Source organism: Montipora capricornis, chromosome 6 (genome assembly GCF_036669925.1).
Source record: "Montipora capricornis isolate CH-2021 chromosome 6, ASM3666992v2, whole genome shotgun sequence".
Taxonomy (NCBI): Eukaryota; Metazoa; Cnidaria; class Anthozoa; order Scleractinia; family Acroporidae; genus Montipora; species Montipora capricornis.
In genome coordinates this window covers 74717677-74725476 of record NC_090888.1, presented here as the reverse complement: position 1 = coordinate 74725476, position 7800 = coordinate 74717677, and the positions used below count along the sequence as shown (strand labels likewise).

The 7800-nt window shown below is 37.4% G+C and overlaps 1 long non-coding RNA gene across 2 annotated transcripts; it reads left to right on the top strand.

Annotated features, from left to right (window-relative positions):
• Positions 1-1534: 1534 nt before the first annotated feature.
• On the top strand, positions 1535-7450 carry LOC138054553 (uncharacterized). 2 transcript variants are annotated; one of them, XR_011133299.1, is made up of 2 exons: positions 1535-1720; positions 6923-7450. It is a non-coding gene; the product is annotated as an uncharacterized lncRNA (long non-coding RNA). The 2 variants fall into 2 exon arrangements; XR_011133300.1 differs by lacking the exon at positions 1535-1720 and adding an exon at positions 3301-3455.
• Positions 7451-7800: the final 350 nt, after the last annotated feature.

The window sequence follows — 7800 nt, the reverse complement described above, 5'->3', positions numbered from 1 at the left end:
TTAAATGAACGCGACAGAAATTCCACTGAACTTAGTAAATATGTATGGGATTTGAAAGACAAGAAAGTCGACTATCACATTAAATGGCGGATTGTTAGGCATGCGAGATCCTATTCAAATGTAACGAAGAAGTGTAATTTATGTCTGTGGGAGAAATACTATATAATTTGTAGACCAGATTTGGCGACCCTTAACAACAGAAATGAGCTTGTAACAAGTTGCAGACATGCAAAGAAATTCCTTCTCAATAGCGTAATTATTTAAGGCTTATTTTTAGCAGCTCACTGGAAACAGTTTGTATTGTTTAACCGTTGCTATGCACCCCAGCCTATATTGAATTGCTACCGTTATTTTCAAAATCACTGTAAAACACCATGTATTCCTTCTTTTTGGCAGTTGCCTGATGATTGCTTCGTGAGAAGCATGAAACTCGGAGTAGCAAATAAATGTTTTTGACCTAGTTCAAGTCTACGTATCTATTCAAAGCTCTGGTAAACCCATTGAGCACTTTTAGCTGATGATCAATTTATCACGTCATTTCATTATATATATATATATATATATATATATGTGAGCGAATTCGCTAAAAGGTAGCTGCTGGTGTTTTCGCTTGAGCACGGGCGTAGCATTGTGGCGTCTCAAAATTGAGGGGGCTTGCCGTCAAGGCCTGCTTTGCCAAACAGCCCAGGGACAGTTCTAACTCTGAGTTGTGTGTCAAAAGCACAGGGAAGGGGGGGGGGGGGGGGTTGCTGCTTTGAGACTTTAACTGCAGTTAGAGTTTGTGGCCTTGTTAAGTGAGACTTTACAATGTAGGATGCCGTAGCAATTTTTCCTGGACTTGTCTAGGCCTGAATGATAGTTTGCCTTTGATCACCAATTAGAGTGAACCCACAGTGTGGAGTAGCTGGGTGATTGGCAGTTGTCTCACCAAAGCACAGGGGTGGGGAGGGTAGCTTTTTTTAAACTTTGTGATGGTAGCAGAATTGGCTTGTTTTCACAATTTCTGCAGCCACATGAAAGCAATCCAATGAAGGGTGGGGCATTCTGTCTGCGCGTGCGCGAGCCATTAAAGATCGAACACACTGCGGCGCCATTTTGTTTTGCGGGTGTGTCGTGCAGTATTTATAATTGGAGATCGGCGCTTTAGAAACACAGTTCAAGAGAGATTGAAAGAATGTTTTTTAGTTCAACAACAGTTCTGTCACAGAATGCTTTTGCAGAATTTGCTGTCGCTTCGATTGGCGAGATTTGAGGATCAGAGTCTGAACAAAATGGTTTATTTCATGTGAAGCACAGCAGAGGGAAAGGGGCTTCCTCTTTCAATTGGTGGCTAAGAGAGAAATCAATTAAACGAGGTAAGTTTCAAGGAATCAAAGTTGTGTTTGTGTTATAGCAGAATGATTTGATGAAAGCGTTTCTTAGTTTCAGAGGCAATAATTGAGGCTAAATCTTGACTTGAGAGTGTTTTATTTACAGATTCAATTTGCTCAAAAATGTTACCCCTCCCCCAAGTTTAAATTTGCATTGTCAACGTTTTCATTCCTTTCTTTTTTCAGTGGTATACAGTTACGGGTCTTAAAAAATGTGCAGCGTTCAAGATCAACGTTTTGTACGTCTGCACTATTTGAGTATTCCTTTTTGATGAATTATGGCATACTTTCCTAAACTTGGATCTCCGCAATCCTTGGTCATTTCCGTCTGTGTCCCTTGCAAAACACAGGTAATTTGTTGACAGTTTCGCTGCTGCAAATGCTTTACTTTGAACAAATTTTTCTTTTTTTTACGATTTTTTTCTGTTTCGTATTAGTGTTTAGTTGCAATGATTTCTCTTAACGAAGGGTAAATTCCTGAAGAAATGAGTAAAGCTTTTTGAAATATCTTTCCCCCACTCTAAAAATGCCTTCACAACAATAGTCATTTATCCTGCTTTCGCCAAAATGCTGTTTTATGAGCTAAAAAAATGTGCGCTCTTAGTTCAAGCAATTTACAAGGTAGGTAGTTTCGGTCATTATCGGCCCGTGCACAGTTCGGCCAATTCAATTTTGCATTTTTTCCACAGTAATTGAAAAATCATATTTTGTGTACGTGAAGGGTTTGTTGTTTATTTTTGAACTGGCAATATAACGTAACATGGACCAAAGAACGGAAATTTGCACCGATTTTTCTTTTTCCTCTTTTCAACTTTATTCAAAGTTTTGAAAATATGATTTTATTACCCAAAACAGCCTTTTTGGACATTTTAAACTACATTATTCTTGTCCTTTCAATTAACAGCCTAACCTTCAAACTAAATAATAATTTGCAGAGTACGTCTGATCATGGCTCAGAATACATGGCTGAACTGACGTCACTACAACAAAGCACTACTGCTGTGGATAAACATGTGTCCTCACTGGGGGAACGCTCACCTCTACTAATAACCTCATATGTAACTATATCACAGTGACTGCTGTATTTTATGAATATGCGATGGAAAACACTCGCAGTAATCATTTTTTATGTGCACCCTCAGACAAACCATGTTGTGGGTCTTATAAAATCATAATGATTAACAAACTGTGCTCTGTACATGTGTGTTATGGCATACTTTTCTCTACAAAATAAATCACAAAACCAAGCCCAACTGAATAAACGGCCTTTGCAGCATTTCAGGCCTTATTTTATTTTACTCGAGGTTTTCATAAATTAATTTAAAGCATGCAACCTGCAAATCCAAGGCAAAATTGATTACCCAAAACAGCGTTTTTGGACATTTTTTTTTAATTTTTCTGTTTTCTACAAAAAATACAAAATTAAAATAATGGGATAACCTCGGTCCGTGGGTCTTCTGTCCATTTGATTTCCATGAAAAATGAAAAATGAAAAAATGGATTTTGTATTTTTAATGTTTCATTTGTTTTTACCAAGGAACGTTGAGAATAAAATTCCAACAAACACAAACAAGAAAATCATGGTTTCTTATTGAATAAAAATTAAAAATGACAATTCAAATCTTTAATTAATTCTTGTTTGCAAAGGAAGAAAGAAGAATTGAATAGCAGCCAATCGATTTGAAATCACTATTTTTCAGGACTTTTCCAATCGGGGTCTAATTCTTTGATTTTTCAAGGTGCGGGCTTTCAAGATGGAGGAAATGATCCATGCGTTAAATATCCGATCAATTTTCAATTTTCCTCTGTCGATGATCAAATAAAAATGAAAAATTGGCAAACCATTCCGCACCATGGGACGGACAAGACGAGACCCCAACTAACAGGGCTGGGGTTGGGAGAAGTCACGCAACCCTTGGAGGGGAGGGGAGGGGAGTTGAGTTATGGCGGCTAAAAGGTTTCGCCTTTAAGCCCCTTTAATCTTTACTAGGAGTCATATTTTATTTCCTCGTCACAAACGTGAAACCAACGACTTGGACCTCCACTAGGCTGCCTTTTGAAAGGCCAAACATTCACATGCGCCAGGTACGTGATATTTGCATCGCAGGAAAATTAACGCTACCGAGCCGAAATAATGGTTTGCAGTCAAGGCTTCCCCTTGAATAAGCTTATAAAAAGACACAACGATACAGGTAAATCAGCACTCTTTCTTTCCAAACTCGGGGTTTTTTTTTTCATTTGTTTTCAAGAATACATTTTCACAGGTATAAAGCTGTTCAAAGCACTGAATTTAAACACACTATGGATCACACCCTCACAAGCTAAGCTGGTAAAATTATAATTGTGTCATATACATTTTCCTTTCATCCTATAGGAAAAACCTGAGCAGTACTCAATAATAATGGATGTGATTTCACGGAGGATAAAGTGGAACATGAGGATAAAGTCAAAGAACCGGCTGAAATTTGCAGCTATGAGCAATACTCATAAGTGAGGTCTCGGAATAACTGAATTGCATTTTAGAACAATGTTGGATTTCCATTTACTACATTTGGCATCCATCACAAGACAATGGGTCTATACCAAATTCTGGCCAGGTTGTCAACTGCTCCCCACTTCCTTCAAATAACTGAACAGCCACCGCTGTTGTTGGAACACTTTCTTGTCCATAGCTGCTTGCAGATTGTTTGGATGTACTCTCTGTTCTATTATAATGCAGAGAGAATATGAACATACCGGTAGCTAGTGATTTAAGAACATGGTTATACAGTGATTTTACCTGACCCGTGAAACAGAGAATTTAAAAATTAGACAAGAGGTACTTACCTTGAAGTGTAATTGTAATTCTCTGAAGATGCATGTGGCATTATGGGATAAATTTGCCCACCCTGTCTGTGAGATGTTTTACCCACCCATTTATTGTTGGACCGTCGCCATACACTTGGCACAGGGAAGAATGGTTTACTTGCCTTGCATGAGCCATTTATATGCAACTCATTTGCATAATAATAACATGCTTTGAAGTGTGGCTGCTGACATTAGCATTACAAAGGAATGCAAATTTATCCCATAATGCTACATGCATCTTCAGAGAATTACAATTACACTTCAAGGTAAGTACCTCTTGTCTAATTTTTAAATTCTCTGTTTCATGGGTCAAGTAAAATCACTCTATAACCATGTTCTGAAATCACAGTGGTATTTTTTTAGTATTTTTTTAATACCGGTATGTTCATATTCTCTCTGCATTATAATAGAACAGAGAGTACATCCAAACAATATGCAAGCAGCTATGGACAAGACAGTTAAGGTGACACCAGATGTTGCTCCAACAACAGCGGTGGCTGTTCAGTTATTTGAATGAAGTGGGGGGCAATTGACAACCTGGCCAGAATTTGGTATAGACCCATTGTCTTGTGATGGATGCCAAATGTAGTAAATGGAAATCCAACATTGTTCCAAAATGCAATTCAGTTATTCCGAGACCTCACTTATGAGTATTGCTCATAGCTGCAAATTTCAGCCGGTTCTTTGACTTTATCCTCATGTTTCACTTTATCCTCCGTGAAATCACATCCATTATTATTGAGTACTGCTCAGGTTTTTCCTATAGGATGAAAGGAAAATGTATATGACACAATCATAATTTTACCAGCTTAGCTTGTGAGGGTGTGATCCATAGTGTGTTTAAATTCAGTGCTTTGCACAGCTTTATACATGTGAAAATGTATTCTTGAAAACAAATGAAAAATAAAAACCCACGAGTTTGGAAAGAAAGAGTGCTACTTTACCTGTATCGTTGTGTCTTTTTATAAGCTTATTCAAGGGGCAGCCTCGACTGCAAACCATTATATCGGCTCGGTAGCATTAATTTTACTGCGATTTCAAACTTTTTGTTGTCGTCTCATTCTAGAAAAGTTGCTCTATTTGATGTATTTCGATTCATACAAATACTACTTCGAGCAAATGCGAATATCACGTACCTGGCGCATGTGAATTTTTGGCCTTTCAAAAGGCAGCCTAGTGGAGGTCCAAGTCGTTGAAAGCGTCTGAACATGCAGGGAACCATATAGGTTTCACATTTGTGGCGAGGAAATAAAAATATGGCTCTTAGTAAAGATTATAGGGGCTTAAAGGCGAAACCTTTTAGCCGCCATAACTCAACTCCCCTCCCCTCCCCTTCCCTCCAAGGGTTGCGTGACTTCTCCCAACCCCAGCCCTGTTAGTTGAGGTCTCGACTTGTCCGTCCCATGGTGCGGAATGGTTTGCCAATTTTTCATTTTTATTTGATCATCGACAGAGGAAAATTGAAAATTGATCGGATATTTAACGCATGGATCATTTCCTCCATCTTGAAAGCCCGCACCTTGAAAAATCAAAGAATTAGACCCCGATTGGAAAGGTCCTGAAAAAGAATGATTTCAAATCGATTGGCTGCTATTCAATTCTTCTTTATTCCTTTGCAAACAAAAATTAAAGATTTGTATTGTCATTTTTAATTTTTTTTCTATACTTAACCTTTATTTTCTTGTTTGTGTTTGTTGGAATTTTATTCTCAACGTTCCTTGGTAAAAACAAATGAAACATAAAAAATACAAAATCCATTTTTTCATTTTTTATTTTTCATGGAAATCAAATGGACGCAAGACCCACGGACCATTAACGCACACAAAATATTATTTTTCAATTATTGTGGAAAAAATGGAAAATTGAATTGGCCTAAATGTGCACGGACCCTTAATGTTTTGTTTCTAATCTCGTATTTAAATTGACCAAATGAGGAGCAATCAAAACAATAAAAAATGGGAATTCGTGTCCCTTCAATTCCTTGATATTTTGGCAGTCCATCCAAGGGAACTACTGGCAAAAAGAGTTTTCAATTTGCCTTGGATTTACAGGTTGCATGCTTTAATTTATGAAAACCTCGAGTAAAATAAAATAAGGCCTGAAATGTTGCAAAGGCCCTTTATTCAGTTGGGCTTGGTTTTGTGATTTATTTTGTAGAGAAAAGTATGCCATAGCACACATGTACAGAGCACAGTTTGTTAATCATTAACATTTTATGATTTTTAACCCACAACATGGTTTGTCTGAGGGTGCACATAAAAAATGATTACTGCGAGTGTTTTCCATCGCATATTCATAAAATACAGCAGTCACTGTGATATAGTTACATATGAGGTTATAAGTAGAGGTGAGTGTTCCCCCAGTGAGGACACATGTTTATCCACACCAGTAGTGCTTCTGTTCAGCCATGTATTCTGAGCCATGATCAGAAGTACTCTGCAAATTATTATTTAGTTTGAAGGTTAGGCTGTTAATTGAAAGGACAAGGGGGATGTAGTTATCAAGAAGATTGAAAAGAGTGCTTTATTGCATGTCTTTAATTTGAAGAATTTCCTTGTCACAGCCTTTCTTGAAAAGTGTCCATGCAAAATCCATAAACAAGTTCTGGTATAAACTTATCAGTCATCTTGCTTTGGAAAAAGTGTTTCATATAGAGAATTAAAATTAGGATGAGAAGAACTGACAGCATGTTCTCTGCTGTTTAGAGAGATGTGCAGTGGCTCAACAATTGGAACAATGGACAGAAGTGATGGCTGAGGGGTCACGTTATGAGGAAAGGTGTTACCTTGAGAACCAGTAGTGAATGAAGATAAACGGGCAGAGTTGTTATGTGAAACAGCCATATTTGAAGCTCTTGAAGTTCTGGATTATGATTGGAATCTTAAACACTCATAGATAATTCATTTGTTTGCAGTAAAATTGACAAATGTGTTGAATTCATCAGGCTCATTCAAATGGGATTCTTTGTTGCTTATAAATTCAATGTACACTTAAGATTTCACTAGTTGGAGTCAGATCCTACATAATGAAATGTAAGGTGATCAGCAAGTTGATATGAAGAAAAACACTCCTGATCATTAAGTTTTTGATATCCATTTATTGTGAATACAGTTGTTGACCATTTCCTCATATCTTATACTTCCGAAGGACTAACAAATTAAATTATATTTTAATTCCATACTTGTAAACTTTAAAAAGCTTGGGGCTTGATATTAATTAAAAAGGGAATACTGTTTGGTGTGTCACTCTTAACATCGCTTTGTTCCCTGGGCATGGTGTAGTGAGAACTTACTAATTTCCTGTTGTCATTTTGTCATCAATTTTCAACTTGAATGGTCTGATTCTTTGGAAATGAACACAGAGAAGGGGGAACTAAATTTGCTTGTAGGTGATGAGATCATTCTTACAGATTGAGAGTGGTGTACATGGGAATCATAGACCTTGCTATGCCCTTAGACAGTGGTTACTTATTTCCGGTTCACAGATTTAGCTCCCTAGGGATTTGGGATGTGCTTAAACTCAAAACCTTAACCAGTTATTTTGCTCTAGTTCCCTGACGCTAACACCATGTAAGATAAGTAAT